Consider the following 21,339-nt stretch of genomic DNA (forward strand, 5'->3'; position numbering starts at 1 on the left):
ACACTCCCCCCTTCCCAATGCCTCTAAAAGGTTTTAACCAATCAAAGTAATGCCATCACTTGGGGACCACGTGTTGAAACACATGAATGAGCAGGTGGAGGAAATTCACTTCTAAACCATAACACCGTGTAAGTTGATGCCTCTTATTCTAATATAGGGAGATGGACAAGAAAACATAACTTGCTCTTAGGCGGGAGAAACATGGCAGGAAAAATAATTCCTAAATCACACTGCGTTTTCAACTTCAGAGTCAGAGACGGTGCTTGTGGGCTCTGAGAAGGGTTTCACAGATCGTTTCAGAGCTGATAGGGCCTAACTGAAATCTGTTCTAAGGACATGCCACAGGGACACGTGTGTTAACCCTGAAGAATTGCCTCTGCCAACCATACTTTTCTCACTGCTGTGACAAAAGCAAGCTAAAGAGGGAAGGAAGAATTCATTTTGATTTATGGTTCAAAGGCCTGTCCATCATCGTAGGGGAATCATGACACCACAGGAGCATGAGGTCAGGTCATAATCCCATCACAGCAGGAAGCAGAGAGAGATGAATGCTGGTACTCAGCTTGCTTTCCCCCTTTCCCCTATTACTCCTATTCCATGGAAGGGTGTCCTGCTTAGTTTTAATTGTCAACTTGACACAACCAAGAATCATTTGGGAAGATAATCTTAATTAGAAACTATCTAAATAAGGTTTGCCTTTGGGCTTGTTGGTAGGCTGTCTTGATGTTGGTATAGGAAGACTGACAGCATGGTGAGTGGCACCATCTTTTAGGCAAGGGATCCAGAGAAGTATAAGAGAGAAGAAACCAGAGAATAAGCAAGGATATGTTGCTCTCTGCTCTTGGCTATGAGTGTGATGTGACTAGCTGCTTGGGTTTTTGCTTTGGCTTCCCTGAGAATGATGGACTAAAACTTGGAATTTTAAGACAAATAAATACTTTTCTTAGGTATGTTATATTTTGTCAGGAAGTTTGTCACAACAGCAGAGACACAAACAGAAGACAGGTAACACCCATATTCAGGTGGTTCTTCCCTCCTTGGATGAACCCTTCTGAAAATGCCATACTGACCAACCAAGATGTGTATCTCTGTGGTGATTCTAAATCTAGTCAAACTGACAAAGATTAACTATTATACCAAGGGTACCTTTGATCAACTCATTTGGGCTTCTCATCTCAACCTTTATAGAAAGAAACTGTTGGTCACAGGGAGTAGGTATGGAATGACAAAGAGCTGACCTTCAAATGGCTTATGCAAACATCATTGGGTAATTTTCAAATGTCCCAATCCTGGGAAAATGTCAGAGTGCCTAGGTGTGGTCACCAGGTGAAGTGTTCACCAGGACATCAACAAAGCTCTACTAGGGGTCAGGGTTAAATGGAAGGAGACAAGAGTCAAAGTTGGCAAATTTAGATGCCAAGGCTGGGTGCTTCTGAGCCTGCGCACAGTCTAGGGCAGGGTCAATTAGCAATCAAAAGAAACTCCTGAGACACATTCACAGGCTAATCTGATCTAGGCAAACTTTCAATTAAGACTCCCTTCTCAGGTAATTCTACATTGTGTCAGTTGTCTGCTCAAGCAAACCAGCACACGTGTCTGAGGATAAATAAGCTGAAAACAACTAAGTCTAATCTGATCTCAAGAAAAGGCAATACTTCCAGTCCGTGGAAGTGAGGAAAATTTGAACTTGAATACGTTCAAGTTGGACTGAAACTTTTCCTTTTTCTTAAAATGAATGGAAACATCCCTTCTTGAGGAGTGGGTCTGGACCATCCCTTCTTAGGGGTGGGTCATGGAACCAAGGATGTTACCCAGATTAGAAGCAACAAATTCAGTCCCCTCCAGGCCTGCCTGTGACTGTCAGGGACTACAGGGAGAGAGTATTGCTTTCCTATGAACAGGCACATTTATCAAGACTCAAAGCCATTCTCCACCATCTGGAGTGATTCATCCCTCTCTGAGCAACTCAGTGGCATTGCCTCTTCATGTCTGCCATTTTTTTCCTGCCAATTTCAGTGGGTAAGGCTGTGTCCCCACAACCCAGAGGGACCAGAGACCACAAGGGCAATGATGAGGCCTCCAGTCAGGGTCTGTTTGGCCTCTTGATGGAGCCAAGTGAATGTAAATCCACTGTGTCAAGTTTAAATCCCTTCCTATGCTGGCTGGGAATCTGCACTTGGCACGCTAAGCTGTGCTGTAGAGAACAGGTGTCTCCGCAGAGCAGTGGGAGTCACTGTATTTGTTGATTCTACTTGGGTTTATTTAAAAATCTCTGCTGTATATGTGGGGAACTTGCCCAAGCTTGGGGCTTGGCTGCTGTGGCTCACTGTGGCATGCTGTTGGAGTTCATCCATATAGCCACCTGTGCGGTACAGCCCAGCTTGTGGGTTACAGCAGAGGGGCTAAGCGCGGCAGTACTGGCTGACTTTATGGATGCTCTCACTTGTCCTGCATCACCAGAATTCCATCAACTGTCATCATCTGAGTGTAAGATGTGTTTAAACTGCTAATGGCCTGGGCCACTGACTTTAATGTTACTCTTAATACTGCTTCACCATCATTGTGTAGCTCTTCGTGGTTGCTTCCTGGGATGGGTGGGAATTACAGGAGGGGCCTCAGGCAGATCGTCATGACTGATATAGCTTTAGTCATCCAAAGGAAGCTGGTAAGAGAGAGGCAGATGGTCCCACCTGTACAACCTGGGCATGTGGCCACTTTGACATTTTGTAATGCTCTTAGAAGATGTAGATGTATTGGAGGTGGGTGACATCAAACTTCAGCACCATGGATGGTGACTGGGAGAGGGCACCGGGGTAGATGCTCTCAATGGCAACTGTGGCTTCCCAAGAAGTGATTCTTTCTGTTTCCAGACCAGCACTGCGGGTCATGAAAGCTGTCTGGATGGATGCTGGGCCTGCAGGGTCATTGTGTATTTAGAGCTTGGCAGGATACAGGAGATTTGGGGGATGTTTAGCCTGCCACATCTGGAAGGATGTGATGACAACTGAAAGTCCTAGTACAACTTGCCTAAGCGTAAATTAGCTCATGATAGTGGCTCCTGGTCCTGGATATGGCTGCCTGGGTGAATCTGTGGCTATGGGTAGAGGGAGGATATCATCCTGAAACCTCTAGTGGACGCCTGAAACCCACACTCTAACCTTTCTGGTTCCCTGGTTCTCCTGCAGGTACCCTTCCTTGGCTGACCTACATAAGAGGCTCGAGGGTAAAGAGGCCAACTGATACACCCTGGCTGCTCTCCCTCCTAGGCATCGATTGGGATGCTGAGTGTGTAGGAGGACACAGAGAAGATGCTCAACTCAATCCCTGACTGACAACTTCTTCAGCCCCAAAGCTTTTGCACAGCTGGGCTTCCCAGAAACTATCTTAGTAAGGGGAATCAAACAGATCACAGAGAGGAGAGAGGTATCTTGAGAGTTCTTGATCCTGACACTGATTATCTCTGGCCCCTGCAAGTCCCTAGATACCAGTCCTCTCATGTCAAAAATGAGAATAATGATGGCCATCTCCCAAGTCCTGTGGACTCCACACAGGATCTGAGATGAGGTGTGTGAAGAGGTGTCCTCAAATGCAGAAGCCCCTGTATAGTAGCAGTGTGGTTAAATAGGCAGGCAGCTGCAGAGACGGGAGCTATTGCTGGACGGGAGCCATTCTCATCACTGTGTGCGGCCTTACTAGTGACAGGCTCCATTTGAGTCTGGAGAACCTTCCAGAAGAATAAGGCTTAGTCTGCCCACAGTTAGAGGAACCAAAGGACTGGGGTAGAGCTCAGGGATAGGAGCAGGGCAGTAGCTGTCACTGGAGGGAAGGCACATTTGGCCAATAGAATGCACATCATCAACTGGTTTGTGTAACAGCACTATCACCAGTTGCATAGTTTGGCTCAGTTTCTGTCATTTTAGTTTCTGTCGCTCAGGAGCTGGACATGGCTTAATTGTGTCTATTGCAAACTTTAATCAAGGTATTATTATTGCCAGCGCCATGCTTTCGCCTGAAGGCCTAGCTAGAGAAAATTCTGTTCCCAGAGTATGTATTTGTGGATAATGTTTGTGTCCCTGTAGCTGCAGGACTGGGTGCCTAGTTTCCTGCTGGCTACGGGCTAGAGGCTAGGTCCCCGACTCACACTTTTCTCCATGAGGTAGCTCAGCCTCCAGCTTGCTTACTCAAAACCATCAGGAGAGCATCTCCTAGGGAGGGAGCTGCGCAATCCACACTGGGCCTTCATTTTCAAAAAGAAAAGGCTTTGCTTCTCTACCCTCCATTGGTCAGGAGCAAGTCTCAGGTCTCACCCTTAGCCCTGGGTCAGGTGAGGGACTGCACTGGAATGGGAAAACCAGATGGTGGGGAACATAGGTCCCTAAAGAGATTCCAAGGCACACATATCAACTGAGGTCATTTAAAAACATAAAATAACAACATACCCAATATAAGTTTGTGTGTGTGTGTGTGTGTGTGTGTGTGTGTATACATATATATGTGTGTGTGTGTGTGTGTGTGTGTGTGTGTGTGTGTGTATCTTCCTATGTCTTCAAGTAAATGTTTTCTGTAATTTCCCTTAAAAGAATAAAAAGAAATAAAGATTTTTGGTTGCACAATAGGCTTGTAGACTTGAGGTATATTATTTCTTTAAGCTGTGGCATCAGAATCCAATTATGTTTCTGTAAGAAAAAGAGTGGTAGGAAAATCCCAGAAGTGCATTTGAGAAGCCCAGGGGGATTTTGTGGGCTTCAGCAAAAGGAACAGCCCCCCCCAGACCTCGAAACTTTATTCCTTAGAAATGGCTTTTGATGGGCAATCATCACAGGAAAGGAGAGGTTTTAATATTGTAAAAATATATACTTTTAAAGATTTCCAGCCCAATGACAACAGACAAAGGTAGAAAATGAAAAGGCTCAAGTAACTTAGGAAATACAACTTATATCCGTGTGCCCAGCACCCTTGGATATTGGTATAAAAATACTACTTCAGATCATAAATCTCATTGTAGAAAATTCTAATAATGCCAAAACATTAGATATTAACATTTATGTTTTAAGATGCCAAAGTGAGATCATGACCAAGTTGAGTTCTGGATCGTGACATCTTCCCCATTGAGCCTTATGTATAACGCCAGTTGGATGTTACAACCCAGAGGAGCACAGAAATGAGTTTGGTTGGTAACTATATATCTTGCTAGCTGTTTCAGGACAGATTTCTATACATCTGTCCATATGTTTTTATGTAACTAGACACCACTGTGATTAATTGAGCCTCCAATATTTTCAATGTGTGTAAATGTTTAAAATCAGACATTTCCATTATTTTCTCACTTCTCTGTTCTATGCACCTGTGAGCTGCATGAGTTACACACATTCATTGTGTAACGAGAAGAGAAACAGTAGGTACCCCCTCCTATGTGCCACAAATAATTTAATTCTTTACCTTTTAGCCATTTGTGTGGTTCCTGCTGGGCCAGCCTCTGTGCCTTGCACAGAAAACCCTCCAGGCTCTCCTTTCTGCATATTCTTGTGTGTATGTTCATGTATGCACAGATGCACACACAGCAAGCATTCATGCATGTGCAAATGCAGGTGCAGGCTAGTGGTCAACCTCAACTGTTCTTCCTTCGGCACTCTCCGCCTTGGGGTTTTTTTGAGACAGGGTCCCTTATTTCCTTGGAAATCACCAAGTAGGCCAGGCTGACTGCTTGAGCTCCAGGGATCTGCTTGTTTGTCTTCTCAGTGCTGGGATTTATTTGGTTCCATGGTGCTTGGGAAGACCATGTGCAATGGCTTAGTTCCTATAAGCGAGGAAAAACAGAGCAACAGGAAGTAACCAAGGACTGGCCCTTGTGGCCTACTTCCTAAGCCAGGCTCTGCCTCCCAATCTCCACAACATCATGAGGTGCTGACTTCAGCACTGAACCTGAGGAGACACTTCAAATCCTGAATGCACTATGGTCTGTTATTTTCCCAGGGGTTCACTCATGCACTGAAGGCCTTCCCAAAGGGAGAGAATCTTTCAGTTTTGTGTCTTTGGAATTCTTGTGATTACATTCAGTTTCCTGATAGTGTGCTGAACCTTTTCTAGGCTCCTATTTCTTTTGCTTTATTAGTGGGGGACGGGGAGGGTGGGGACCATCTTGACCTTTTTCCAACTGTAGGAGCTTGTAAGGAGCTTGAAATTTCTTATTCGTGATGCCTTTCCATCCTTCCTATTTGATAGTTTTCTGTTTGCTTCTTCAGGGACTCTGAGCAGATGTGCAAGCTGACTCCTGTGGGCTGCCCACCATTTTGTAGTTAGTTGTACTTTGCTTCTCCTTGTCCTTTGCCTTGCTCACTGCTGGTCTCATCCACGGACACTTTCTTCTGTGTGGACCTGACTGCTAATAAGTGTATCTATTGCATAAGATTTTCAGTCCCTGCATTCTTTATTTCTAGATACTCTTCCAGTCCCCTTTGAGCCCACTGTCAGACTTCTGTCTCCTTCACATTGTCAAGCATGTCTTTTACCTCTTAACCCTAGCACTCATGGGGTTTGATCATCCCGTCACTGGTGCCTGCCATTGCTGCATAACCTGTGTGGCCTTTGAGCATTTACCCTAAAGCACTGCAGTTTCTGGACTTTCTGTGTCATCTTTCAGTTCCATCAGGTCCCAGCTCAACCTACCCTTTTAAACTGGAGCCTCCCAAGCAAAAGACCCCATAAGCCTGGAGATCCTCTTCTGACCAAGGATTTCCTGAGACCACAGCTTCCTAGGGTCAGGAATCTTTTCCTTTCCATTATTCTGTCTGATCAGTTCTGGAAGGTGCTTCCCTCTGGTACCTTGAGGATGAGGAGAGAGGAAAGAACTTTTTGGGTGTATATAATTTGTCAAAGCCGGGATTGTGGGACCAGCCTCAAGGTCCTTTGGGACTCTATTTCCACATGAATACTTTGGGGATTCCTGGAACTGTTTCATTTCTCTGGTTTGTGTTTTGTAGTAAATTTTCATTGTTTTCAGTGGCAGACAGATTCACAGTAATTTAGCCATTGTTCTTAAACAGTCTTTATTTTCCTTATAACACCTGAACTCTGAGATTGCTATCTTTAATTTAAAAAGTATATGTAAAGCCTGCTATTTATTATATGGTGCCTAAGACTTTTGACTTTCAGATGTATGATAGAAATATGTTAATTATTTTGAGAAACTTTTCATTCCTCCAGTGATTCTAAACCTTTGCAAGACATTTAATCTAGCAGAAGAGAAATCAAAGGCCAAGTGGACTTATGACTTTATTTTTTTGAAGGCACTAGGGACTAAATCATGGACCACAGATGTGGCAAACAACTGGTCTACCTCAGTCCTATAGCTTTGTGTTTAATTTTTTTTATTTTGAGATAGGATCTCATTAAATTGTATAGTCAGGACTTTAATTGGTAGTCCTGCTTCAGGTTGAGAGCCATTTGATATGATACAGGGGAATGAACTGAGGTCCTCTGCAAGCGTATCAGTATTCTTAAACACCAAGCCATTTCTTTAGCCCTAGACAACAGCTCTTGTTTTAAAAAGTGCTGAGAGCTTCAGAGAGAGCTCCGTAGGGGCCTGTGTTCAACATGTCTTTTTCCTCAAACTGCCTGTCTCTTCTCTGTGGGTCTCATTTCACTCCTAACAGGAAGGCACTTGATCTAACTATCAAAACCAGAACCGGTCTGAGCTAACTCATAGCTTCCATGAGAAAGGGGCTGTATTAGAATGAGGAGCTTGCCTGAGAGAGCGGAAGAGGAGCAGGCTAATCAGAGAGGTTGAAAGAGTGAGAGCGAGCCACAGTGACAGGTGGCATAGGAAGAGGAATACTAGGCATCAGGTGGGCATTAAAGAAAGGGTCTGCAGGTCCTGAGCAGTCTCCTCATCATTCTCTGGTCTGCTCTGCATAAAGCTCAATCAGAAGATCCTACAGCTTATAGACCTGAGGATGCTGTCATCATGTTGTGGGATCTTGGTTCTGGCATGAGTTTCAGATACATGCAACTCATGCCAACATGCATAACATCCTAACCCCATCCCTTGCTCTATCTTCTGGCAAAGCCCTGTACCTCCCTGGACAAGGAGAATCCTTTTTTTTTTATTAACTTGAGTATTTCTTATATACATTTCGAGTGTTATTCCCTTTCCCGGTTTCCAGGCAAACATCTCCCTCCCCCTCCCCTTCCTTATGAGTGTTCCCCTCCCCCCCCCATTGCCGCCCTCCCCCCACCAGTCTAGTTCACTGGGGGTTCAGTCTTAGCAGCACCAAGGGCTTCCCCTTCCACTGGTGCTCTTACTAGGATATTCATTGCTACCTATGAGGTCAGAGTCCAGGGTCAGTCCATGTATAGTCTTTAGGTAGTGGCTTAGTCCCTGGAAGCTCTGGTTGCTTGGCATTGTTGTACATATGGGGTCTCGAGCCCCTTCAAGCTCTTCCAGTTCTTTCTCTGATTCCTTCAACGGGGGTCCTATTCTCAGTTCAGTGGTTTGCTGCTGGCATTCGCCTCTGTATTTGCTGTATTCTGGCTGTGTCTCTCAGGAGCGATCTACATCCGGCTCCTGTCGGTCTGCACTTCTTTGCTTCATCCATCTTGTCTAATTGGGTGGCTGTATATGTATGGGCCACATGTGGGGCAGGCTCTGAATGGGTGTTCCTTCAGTCTCTGTTTTAATCTTTGCCTCTCTCTTCCCTGCCAAGGGTATTCTTGTTCCCCTTTTAAAGAAGGAGTGAAGCATTCACATTTTGATCATCCGTCTTGAGTTTCATTTGTTCTAGGCATCTAGGGTAATTCAAGCATTTAGGCTAATAGCCACTTATCAATGAGTGCATACCATGTATGTCTTTCTGTGATTGGGTTAGCTCACTCAGGATGATATTTTCCAGTTCCAACCATTTGCCCACGAATTTCATAAAGTCATTGTTTTTGATAGCTGAGTAATATTCCATTGTGTAGATGTACCACATTTTCTGTATCCATTCCTCTGTTGAAGGGCATCTGGGTTCTTTCCAGCTTCTGGCTATTATAAATAAGGCTGCGATGACCATAGTGGAGCACGTGTCTTTTTTATATGTTGGGGCATCTTTTGGGTATATGCCCAAGAGAGGTATAGCTGGATCCTCAGGCAGTTCAATGTCCAATTTTCTGAGGAACCTGCAGACTGATTTCCAGAATGTTTGTACCAGTTTGCAATCCCACCAACAATGGAGGAGTGTTCCTCTTTCTCCACATCCTCGCCAGCATCTGCTGTCACCTGAGTTTTTGATCATAGCCATTCTCACTGGTGTGAGGTGAAATCTCAGGGTAGTTTTGATTTGCATTTCCCTTATGACTAAAGATGTTGAACATTTCTTTAGGTGTTTCTCAGCCATTCGGCATTCCTCAGCTGTGAATTGTTTGTTTAGCTCTGAACCCCATTTTTTTTTTAGAAAGATGGCTTACAGGTTAGAGAGTAGTTGCTCCTCTTTTTTTTTTAAGCTTTATTTATTTAATTATTTCCTGTATGTGAGTACAGTGTTGCTGTCTTCAGACACAACAGAAGAGGGCATCAGATCCCATGACAGATGGTTGTGAGCCACCATGTGGTTGCTGGGGATTGAACTCAGGACCTCTGGAAGAGCAGTCATTGCTCTTAACCTCTGAGCCATCTCTCCAGCCCCTCTGAACCCCATTTTTAATAGGGTTATTTGTCTCCCTGCGGTCTAACTTCTTGAGTTCTTTGTATATTTTGGATATAAGGCCTCTATCCTTGTAGGATTGGTAAAGATCTTTTCCCAATCTGTTGGTTGCCGTTTTGTCCTAACCACAGTGTCCTTTGCCTTACAGAAGCTTTGCAGTTTTATGAGATCCCATTTGTCGATTCTTGATCTTAGAGCATAAGCCATTGGTGTTTTGTTCAGGAAATTTTTTCCAGTGCCCTTGTGTTCCAGCTGCTTCCCTAGTTTTTCTTCTATTAGTTTGAGTGTGTCTGGTTTGATGTGGAGGTCCTTGATCCACTTGGACTTAAGCTTTGTACAGGGTGATAAGCATGGATCGATCTGCATTCTTCTACATGTTGACCTCCAGTTGAACCAGCACCATTTGCTGAAAATGCTATCTTTTTTCCATTGGATGGTTTTGGCTCCTTTGTCAAAAATCAAGTGACCATAGGTATGTGGGTTCATTTCTGGGTCTTCAATTCTATTCCATTGGTCTATCTGTCTGTCTCTGTACCAATACCATGCAGTTTTTATCACTATTGCTCTTTAATACTGCTTGAGTTCAGGGATAGTGATTCCCCCTGAAGTCCTTTTATTGTTGAGGATAGCTTTAGCTACCCTGGGTTTTTTGTTATTCCAGATGAATTTGCAAATTGTTCTGTCTAACTCTTTGAAGAATTGGATTGGTATTTTGATGGGGATTGCATTGAATCTGTAGATCGCTTTTGGTAAAATGGCCATTTTTACTATATTAATCCTGCCAATCCATGAGCATGGGAGATCTTTCCATCTTCTGAGGTCTTCTTCAATTTCTTTCTTCAGAGTATTGAAGTTCTTATTGTACAAATCTTTTACTTGCTTGATTAAAGTCACACCGAGGTACTTTATATTATTTGGGTCTATTATGAAGAGTGTTGTTTCCCTAATTTCTTTCTCGGCTTGTTTCTCTTTTGTGTAGAGGAAGGCTACTGATTTATTTGAGTTAATTTTATACCCAGCCACTTTGCTGAAGTTGTTTATCAGCTTTAGTAGTTCTCTGGTGGAACTTTTGGGATCACTTAAATATACTATCATATCATCTGCAAATAGTGATATTTTGACTTCTTCTTTTCTGATCTGTATTCCCTTGACCTCCTTTTGTTGTCTGATTGCTCTGGCTAGAACTTCAAGAACTATATTGAATAAGTAGGGAGAGAGTGGGCAGCCTTGTCTAGTCCCTGATTTTAGTGGGATTGCTTCAAGTTTCTCTCCTTTTAGTTTAATGTTAGCAACTGGTTTGCTGTATATGGCTTTTACTATGTTTAGGTATGGGCCTTGAATTCCTATTCTTTCCAGGACTTTTATCATGAAGGGGTGTTGAATTTTGTCAAATGCTTTCTCAGCATCTAATGAAATGATCATGTGGTTTTGTTCTTTCAGTTTGTTTATATAATGGATCACGTTAATGGTTTTCCGTATATTAAACCATCCCTGCATGCCTGGGATGAAGCCTACTTGATCATGGTGGATGATTGTTTTGATGTGCTCTTGGATTCGGTTTGCCAGAATTTTATTGAGTATTTTTGCATCGATATTCATAAGGGAAATTGGTCTTAAGTTCTCTTTCTTTGTTGGGTCTTTGTGTGGTTTAGGTATAAGAGTAATTGTGGCTTCGTAGAAGGAATTCGGTAGTGCTCCATCTGTTTCAATTTTGTGGAATAGTTTGGATAATATTGGTATGAGGTCTTCTATGAAGGTCTGATAGAATTCTGCACTAAACCCGTCTGGACCTGGGCTCTTTTTGGTTGGGAGACCTTTAATGACTGCTTCTATTTCCTTAGGAGTTATGGGGTTGTTTAACTGGTTTATCTGTTCCTGATTTAACTTTGGTACCTGGTATCTGTCTAGGAAATTGTCCATTTCCTGCAGATTTTCAAGTTTTGTTGAATATAGGCTTTTATAGTAAGATCTGATGAGTTTTTGAATTTCCTCTGAATCTGTAGTTATGTCTCCCTTTTCATTTCTGATTTTGTTAATTTGGACACACTCTCTGTGTCCTCTCATTAGTCTGGCTAAGGGTTTATCTATCTTGTTGATTTTCTCAAAGAACCAACTTTTGGTTCTGTTGATTCTTTCTATGGTCCTTTTTGTTTCTACTTGGTTGATTTCAGCTCTGAGTTTGATTATTTCCTGCCTTCTACTCCTCTTGGGTGTATTTGTTTCTTTTTGTTCTAGAGCTTTTAGGTGTGCTGTCCAGCTGCTGACATATGCTCTTTCCTGTTTCTTTCTGCAGGCACTCAGTGCTATGAGTTTTCCTCTTAGCACAGCTTTCATTGTGTCTCATAAGTTTGGGTATGTTGTACCTTCATTTTCATTAAATTCTAAAAAGTTTTTAATTTCTTTCTTTATTTCTTCCTTGACCAGGTTATCATTGAGTAGAGCATTGTTCAATTTCCACGTATATGTGGGCATTCTTCCCTTATTGTTATTGAAGACCAGTTTTAGGCCGTGGTGGTCCGATAGCACGCATGGGATTATTTCTATCTTTCTGTACCTGTTGAGACCCGTTTTTTGACCAATTATATGGTCAATTTTGGAGAAAGTACCATGAGGAGCTGAGAAGAAGGTATATCCTTTTGCTTTAGGATAGAATGTTCTATAAATAACTGTTAAGTCCATTTGGCTCATGACTTCTCTTAGTCTGTCTACGTCTCTGTTTAATTTCTGTTTCCATGATCTGTCCATTGATGAGAGTGGGGTGTTGAAATCTCCTACTATTATTGTGTGAGGTGCAATGTGTGTTTTGAGCTTTAGTAAGGTTTCTTTTACGTATGTAGGTGCCCTTGTATTTAGGGCATAGATATTTAGGATTGAGAGTTCATCTTGGTGGATTTTTCCTTTGATGAATATGAAGTGTCCTTCCTTATCTTTTTTGATGACTTTTAGTTGAAAATTGATTTTATTTGATATTAGGATGGCTATTCCAGCTTGCTTCTTCCGACCATTTGCTTGGAAAGTTGTTTTCCAGCCTTTCACTCTGAGGTAGTGTCTGTCTTTGTCTCTGAGGTGTGTTTCCTAGAGGCAGCAGAATGCAGGGTCGTCGTTGTCTATCCAGTTTGTTAATCTATGTCTTTTTATTGGGGAGTTGAGGCCATTGATGTTGAGAGATATTAAGGAATAGTGATTATTGCTTCCTGTTATATTCATATTTGGATGTGAGGTTATGTTTGTGTGCTTTTCTTCTCTTTGTTTTGTTGCCAAGACAATTAGTTTCTTGCTTCTTCTAGGGTATAGCTTGCCTCCTTATGTTGGGCTTTACCATTTATTATCCTTTGTAGTGCTGGATTTGTAGAAAGATATTGTGTAAATTTGGTTTTGTCATGGAATATCTTGGTTTCTCCATCTATGTTAATTGAGAGTTTTGCAGGATACAGTAACCTGGGGTGGCATTTGTGTTCTCTTAGGGTCTGTATGACATCAGTCCAGGATCTTCTGGCCTTCATAGTTTCTGGCGAAAAGTCTGGTGTGATTCTGATAGGTCTGCCTTTATATGTTACTTGACCTTTTTCCCTTACTGCTTTTAATATTCTTTCTTTATTTTGTACGTTTGGTGTTTTGACTATTATGTGACGGGAGGTGTTTCTTTTCTGGTCCAATCTATTTGGAGTTCTGTAGGCTTCTTGTATGCCTATGGGTATCTCTTTTTTTAGGTTAGGGAAGCTTTCTTCTATGATTTTGTTGAAGATATTTACTGGTCCTTTGAGCTGGGAGTCTTCACTCTCTTCTACACCTATTATCCTTAGGTTTGATCTTCTCATTGAGTCCTGGATTTCCTGTATGTTTTGGACCAGTAGCTTTTTCTGCTTTACATTATCTTTGACAGTTGAGTCAATGATTTCTATGGAATCTTCTGCTCCTGAGATTCTCTCTTCCATCTCTTGTATTCTATTGGTGAAGCTTGTATCTACAGCTCCTTGTCTCTTCTTTTGGTTTTCTATATCCAGGGTTGTTTCCATGTGTTCTTTCTTGATTGCTTCAAGTTCCATTTTTAATTCCTTCAACTGTTTGATTGTGTGTTCCTTGAATTCTTTCAGGGATTTTTGTGTCTCCTCTCTATGGGCTTCTACTTGTTTATTTATGTTTTCCTGGAATTCTTTCAGGCATTTTTGCGATTCCTCTCTGTAGGCTTCTACTTGTTCATTAATGTTTTCCTGTGTTTCTCTAAGGGAGTTCTTCACGTCTTTCTTGAAGTCCTCCAGCATCATGATCAAATATGATTTTGAAACTAGATCTTGCTTTTCTGGTGTGTTTGGATATTCCATGTTTGTTTTGATGGGAGAATTGGGCTCCGATGGTGCCATGTGGTCTTGGTTTCTGTTGCTTGGGTTCCTGTGGTTGCCTCTCACCATCAGATTATCTCTAGTGTTACTTTGTTCTGCTATTTCTGACAGTGGCTAGACTGTCCTATAAGCCTGTGTGTCAGGAGTGCTGTAGACCTGTTTTCCTGTTTTCTTTCAGCCTGTTATGGGGACAGAGTGTTCTGCTTTCGGGCGTGTAGTTTTTCCTCTCTACAGGTCTTCAGCTGTTCCTGTGGGCCTGTGTCTTGAGTTCACAAGGCAGGTCACTTGCAGCAGAAAAGTTGGTCTTACCTGTGGTCCCGAGGCTCAAGTTCGCTCGCGGGGTGCTGCCCACGAGCTCTCTGCGGTGGCAGCAACCAGGAAGATCTGCGCCGCCGTTTCCGGGAGCTTCAGTGCACCAGGGTTCCAGATGGCGTTTGGTGTTTTCCTCTGGAATCAGTAATGTGTGCAGAGTGCAGTCTCTTCTGGTTTCCCAGGCGTGTCTGCCTCTCTGAAGGTTTAGCTCTCCCTTCCATGGGATTTGGGTGCAGAGAACTGTTTATCTGGTCTGTTCCCTCAGGTTCCGGCGGTGTCTCAGGCGCAGGGGTCCTGCCGCTCCTGGGCCCTCCCCCGAGAATCCATTTTTAATGTCAATGCTCTCCACTTATCTGTTGTCTAAGGCTTGTCTTTGTCCTCATGGATATTACAATGTGTCTGTAGAAAGTACTTATTTAGAAACAACAGTCTATTAACCCAGTCATTACCAATTTTAGTGTATAGTTATTAATCATTCTGTAATAGGAAATCTCTTTGCTGGAATCATTTGTGGGAGCAGGGGAAGTGTGCTACAGTTAGCTGCCAGACCACTATTTCTCTGTTCATGTTTAGTTATTTCTGGGATACTACTGGGTGTATTTTCTTTTCAGGAAGAATGCAGATGGATGAGGATGGATCATTAAGGGTCAAATTGGTTAAGATTTAGGGTGAAGTGGCCTTGGTGGACCTTGTATTGATACTATACTACTCAGGGTGTCTTGTGACCTAGCTTGTGAAGCCCTGAACTTTTGCCTACTGATCAAGGGTACCTGAAGAGAGCTGTTCATCTGTGACCAGTTAGTTCTTAGTTCAGTATCTGTTTGCCTGACTGGCCATTTTCTCAGTGTGTGTGTTGTGGATCCAGTGCTCTTTGCCTCACTTGCTTTTGTCACTGGGAAATTCTAGAGCAGTGATTATCAACCTTCCTAACGCCATGACCCTTTAATACAGTTCTTCACATTGTGGTGACCCCCTAACCATAAAATTATTTTATTGTATCTTCATAACTCTAATTTTGCTACTGTTATGAATGGTAGTGTAAATAATCTTATATGCAGAATATCTGATATGAAACTCCCACAGGGGTCGGGACCCACAGGTCGAGAATCAGTGATCTAGACTACATTGGGCGTGTAGAGAAATATGCAAACATGTACTCTCCTACTTGGCTCTCAAGATGGAGGTTATGGTCTCCATCTTGACCTCAGTTTCTTCATCAATGAAAGGAAGCAAGTGCCTACATTATTGCTAAAGAACTCTGAATCACTCCTGTGGTCCAGAGTGGGTCAGTCATTGTGTTAAATCAATGACAGTATCTATTCTCTTAGGAGGAGACAGAGATACATTTTTGCCACATTCTGGAGGTTGTAAGAGTAGACCTATTGGCAAAGGCCACTGAGTGGAAGCTTTTCAAGTTAGAGCAGTTTTCAACCTGGGTAACTCAGTCATATAGCAAAGAGATGTACTGTAAGGATATTTGAGCAGCCCAGAATTCATAAGAGGCAAGGAAACTAAAACTTTGGTAAGTAAAAAAAGACTGCTAAGAGGGGAAATCAATTAAAGTCCAATAAGAGCTACACACAAACTCACCTGTTCCCTCAGGTGCTGGACTTCCTCAGTATTAGGGAAATTTGTATGCAACCACCTCACATCAGAAGCTTTAAAAAGCCATTAATATTGGCATTATTTTTCTGTTTCAAAACCAAAGTGAGGATTATAAACAGTTTAAAGAGCTTTAAAATGCTAGCACCATTCACCAGAGACCTCAGTGAATACCCACAAGAATACAAAAACGGACAAGGTTCTGTTTCATTTCAGAAAGCCCCCGAACCGTCTACTTCTCCACGCCTTGATGTTAGGAGCTGTGGAAAGGCAGCTGTCTCCTGGGGCTTCCATCAGGGATTCACTGGAAGTGAAGTGGGTTGGGTGAAGAAATGAGGCAGACCTGAGTTCTCTGTGTTTCTGATGGTGGGGAAGCCGACTTCTAGATTATCTCACAAACACATAGAAAACATAAAAAGGAGCGAAATTATGCAGAGGCACATAAATTATGTAGATGATGGAAACCCTATGCAAAGCATGATATGTGCACATAATGGCATATTTCCCCAGGGCCTAATTGCATCCTTTGGGTAACTTCTGAAGCAGCTGAATATTCAGAAGAAAGCAAATTTATTATAATTTGAAAAATACCACAATAAATAAGGCTGCAAGAATAAATTCATATTGTATTGGAAGCTAGCAATTCACAATCTGGCCATTTTCCCCTAGTTTGACCAAAGCCCAAGCCACATAGTGCACGGTTATGTTTTAGGTTCAGCAAGGACTTCGTTTCCAGATACCTAAAAGTTGGGCAAATTCTATACAGTCATTCAATAGATATATCTTTATTTTTGGAATAGTATCTATTCACTTATCCCAGAGCTCTCTCCCTGGAACCTGTGACTGAGAGACTGAATGAAATTAGTGAAGATTCCCTTCACCAGGGTGAGAACAACCAGAATTTATCGTTTAAAAGAGCTTTCTCAGCAACTGCTAGCCGTCTTTTGCCACTCGAGTTCCCTAGGCTGCATCAGGCAGAGGGATGGGTTTGATAGATGTTTATATTGGAAGCTGGGGAGGTAGGTCGTATTCACCAGAGGATGCTGGCCTTTAGAGTTCAACTGAGGACCTTGTTTGGCTTTCTCTGGTTGGACTTGAGTTGGAAGCAGGAGTGAAAGTGAAAGAAAAAGGCCATTGTGGATTAACTTCCGAGCTTTCTGAGCCAATTTCTACAGAGAGTATGGGGTCAGAGTTCAGTTTCTGCAGATGGAAAGACAATGTTTGCATATATATATATATATATATATATATATATATATATATATATATATTCATCTTTCTATGAATAACTGTGTGAAATTAACACAAGAAAATTCTAAGATCTCTGAGGGTCCCAGGGAGGTGACTCCATTCAGAAATGGAGCCAAGATGGGAGGAATTGGCTGTGAGTGAATGCTTTCTCTTTGGTCACCTCCAACTGCTGTAAAACAAACAAACAAAAAAAACCAACCAAACCAAAAAAAAAAAAAAACCATCAAAGCAAAACTAAAAATGTACCACGTACAAATCCTAAATAACAGAAACTAATTATCTTGCAGTTCTCAGGAGTAAAAATCCAAGAACTAAGTTGATTCCTTCCAAGGGTCTGGGAAGAGTTTCTTTCAAGCCTGAATCTTAGCTTTTGACCCCAGCAAGGTCCTTGACTGGTACACAGCACCCTTACCTATTGTGACACTACCCTTCCTCCATGCATGCCTTTCTCTGCAAATTTTCTTCTTTCACAAGGACACCTAGTTATGGTGGATCATGGCCTGTCTTAGTGACCTTAAACTTGGTCATCTGCAAAGATGGAAATAAGGTCACATTCACTTGCAGCTAGGACTTCAGCATCATCTAAGGGACTGTTAAGCCCATAACATACTTAAAGGAAGTTCTGTCTTATTAGAGCCTGGAGTTCATGGAACCAAGTGGCAGATAAGGCCCAGAGTACCAGGTGGGATCTTTGGGACAACTGTCTCATCTTTGTAAAGTATTCCCCATGCCTCTGTAACTTTGTTTATCTGTAGACAAGCTAAGAAGTCTCCATGGAGTTGTAGAAGGACCCAAGAAAGCGAACTGATTTTAGCAATAACTGGATTCACTTTTTTTTACAGTCATTTATGTGGTGTGTTTAAAGTACAGTTGATCTATAAAAGGTTTCAAGTTTAAGCTAGAGTATTCTCTATGAATTCCAAAATTATTTACTAACAGTAACTAGATAAGGATAACTTCCTCTACATTCAGAGACACCTGTCAACCATGGAGGAAAATGGTCACAGTTGTCAATCATGGAGGAGAGTCAAAGGAAGGAACTACAGAGGCATTGGCTCAGGATATGTTTAGGAGTTCACAGCCAACACAATGTGGATGCCTTTGGTTTGGTTACTATTTTAGGAGGAAGCTGTCCATCATATGAGTTCTATACTAGGACCAAGGGATATCTGGCAACTTGTCAGTTGACTTTTAGAGTAGATTCCAAAAGAAGCTGAGGCCAGAAAAAAAATTCCACAATTTCTACTAGAATTCATTGTTATCCCTGACACCTGAGTCAGTAAGCTGTGAGCAGCCACCTCTCCACAATGATATATGTCATATATACACACAGTGATACATACTTATGTATCTATATACATACCCACACATGAATACATTCACTGATTTTTGTGGATTTAACCTATAATCAGGAGTTTAAGTGAAACCATAAAAATTTCTGGGCAAATCATTTGTCTCTATTGCCAAGACTTTCTGCGCATTGAGAGTGGAGTTATCTTGTGCTACTGAATGGGGCTGGCTATTTACTAAAGCTGGGAAACACTTCGAATGCTTTCCAGTGAATGCTAGAAATGATCCCTTGTTCCCATAGTCTCACAAATGGCAAATGATTTTACATAACCAAGATGGTCTTCAGATAGTAGAGCATATCTTGGCTATGGTGACAAACCCTTACCTCAGAGCACATGTCTGTGAGCTAACTCCCTGGGTCACCAGATGTCTCTTCTGTCCTCTTTGGAACAAGGTTTGGGCATGCAAGCTGCTGTGGCCCATTGAATACAGGTAGCTCAACTCCTAACCCCATGGTGCAATGAGAGTACCTGGGTGTACAGCTCAGCCCAGAGTTACTATTGGCACACAAAACCAGCCTATCGCCCTCTCTTCCCCCCTTCTAGGAGCTCAGATGTCCCCAAAGTGCAAATCTTGACTCCGTCTTTCTTCGTAGCTGTGATGGGAAGAGGGATTAGTGAGATGCTTTCGCAGAAACCTCATCTACGAAGTTATGAATGAATAATTCTAATTTCTCACAGAGTTCTGAGAAATCAGTTTGTTTTTACATAGAAATGCAATATGTTCTTGTGCTCTCTATATGCGATTAGAATTTTTCCCCTCTACTTGGTACTCGTTTCATTACAGAATGGAATTTTGAGCTTATATTTTTGGACCTGCGTCACCTAATGCATTTCAATGTCTGTCCCCCAAATCCCTCCTTCTATAGGGCACATCATCCCCACATTTTTCCTTTTCTTTTCACATTGCTTTGGGGTGTGGGGAAGTGGGTGGAGAGGCCTTCTTTAAGATTCCCACTCTCATCAAAGCGGACACCCAACCATCTCATGAATGTATTTGGAGGAAGGTGCCAATTTTTAAGACAAATGATGATTGCTTAGCTCTGCTAAGAAAAATGGAATTGCCACACGGGTCCCGGCAGCCTGTGTAGATGAAGCAGAGATCGTGCCAATGCACCCTGGTGAACATATCTGTCTGAGAAGGACAATCAAGGTCATTGAGTCCAAAGAGAGCAGGCACTTTGGGAGACTTCCTCAAAGGGAAACCAGACTGCCTTGGAATTTGAGGAGATGAAACTGAGGAGAGGGAGAAAGTAGCGAAAAGGGCAGGAACCAGAGGTCAATGCAGGGTGCTGACCATCCAATGCAGCAGGAGCTGCACTTGTGGGTGGGAGACACTGAACAAGCTGTGTGATGCAGAGACCTAGTAGAGCTGGGATACAACCAGCAGCCAGGGCTGAACAACCACTTCACAGTGGGGCTTATCTTAGGGAAAAGTGATTTGATTTTTAACTTCAGCGCACTTTTCCTCTTCCATAGCCTGTGTGTGTTTAAAGCTTGGCAGAACATTGTTTTATTTCAGGCCCTGAGCTTGTAGGGGTGGGGGTCTGTAGTCTGTGAGAGGGATACTTGGGGATAGAGGTACAGAGGATAAAGGGGGCTGCAGGAGGTTCATCAGAAGGCCCATCTGGAGGATGGATTTTGCATAAAAAACCATTGTGATCTGCCTCACTTTTGTTTGGAATGAGATTATCCAATTTGTGACCTCCATGAGTCCATTCTCTCTCTCTGTTGCACCCCTTGGTCACTGCCTCGTTCATTATCACCTTGGCCAGAAGAAGGGGGAATTGGAGAAGCCAGTTGATTTATATTTCAGCAGTCTGGTTGGCTCATGGGGCAGAAGCACTGTGTTAATGAAACCGAGGTCAAAAGTAGGAGCCCCAGGTGGGCCAGTTAGTCTGACTGCCTTGGCTGGTCTCAGACTAGAGCCCCAGCCTGGCTTGTTGGCTCATATGTGCATTCTGATGGCCGAGAATAATGGTTCATTGGCATAAATCTGTTTGTGGCATCAGAAAAAAACCCACTAGTCTGCTGGTTTGTGGTATGCTATCCTGATCCCATGGGGCAGTGCCAAAGGCCGGTATGGTGAAAGGTCTGTATGCAGTAGACTGTGACTCTTGTGATTCATGCATTCTCAGTTGCCATGGACAGTGTGGGCTTTGTGGTCAGCACACTCTCATAAGGAGTTCAATATTTAATAAGCCACACGGGCAGTGTGTCAACCAGGCTGGCCTGATTGGTCTTTCTCTCCAGCATTCACTGATTTCAAAATGTGCCCTTTGCACTGGAGTGGGATGACCACATTGGGAAGGATGGAATCCACATTTTAGATTTGTGCACTTTCTTATTTAAGCCAAGTATATTAATCACTTGCTATTCTTTTGACCATGAACTAAGGTGTCAGATTGAGAATTGATCAATTCTAAGAAAAAGGTAGCGTTATATCTATAACACATATTATGCCTATGCTAACAACATTTATGTGTGTTAAATGTATGTGAATATGTGAGTATGCATGACTATACATATGAATGCAGAGGCCATAATAGGACATCAAGTGTCTTCCTTATTGCTGTCTACCCATTGTCTTGAGACAAAAATCTCTCATTTACCCAGAAACTTATCCTTCTGGCTAGGCTGACAGGCCAGAAAACTCCTAGGTTCTGTGTCTCTGCTTTCAGTGCTGCATGGACAGGTGTCCCTGACTTGCTTTTATACAAGTGCTGGGATTCGAACTCTAAACCTCAGGGTTAGAGAACAAGCACTCTGACTCACTGAACCTCTCTTCAACCTCATTAATGATAA

The sequence above is a fragment of the Rattus norvegicus genome, chromosome 1 (genome assembly GCF_036323735.1).
Source record: "Rattus norvegicus strain BN/NHsdMcwi chromosome 1, GRCr8, whole genome shotgun sequence".
In the NCBI taxonomy this organism is placed as follows: domain Eukaryota; kingdom Metazoa; phylum Chordata; class Mammalia; order Rodentia; family Muridae; genus Rattus; species Rattus norvegicus.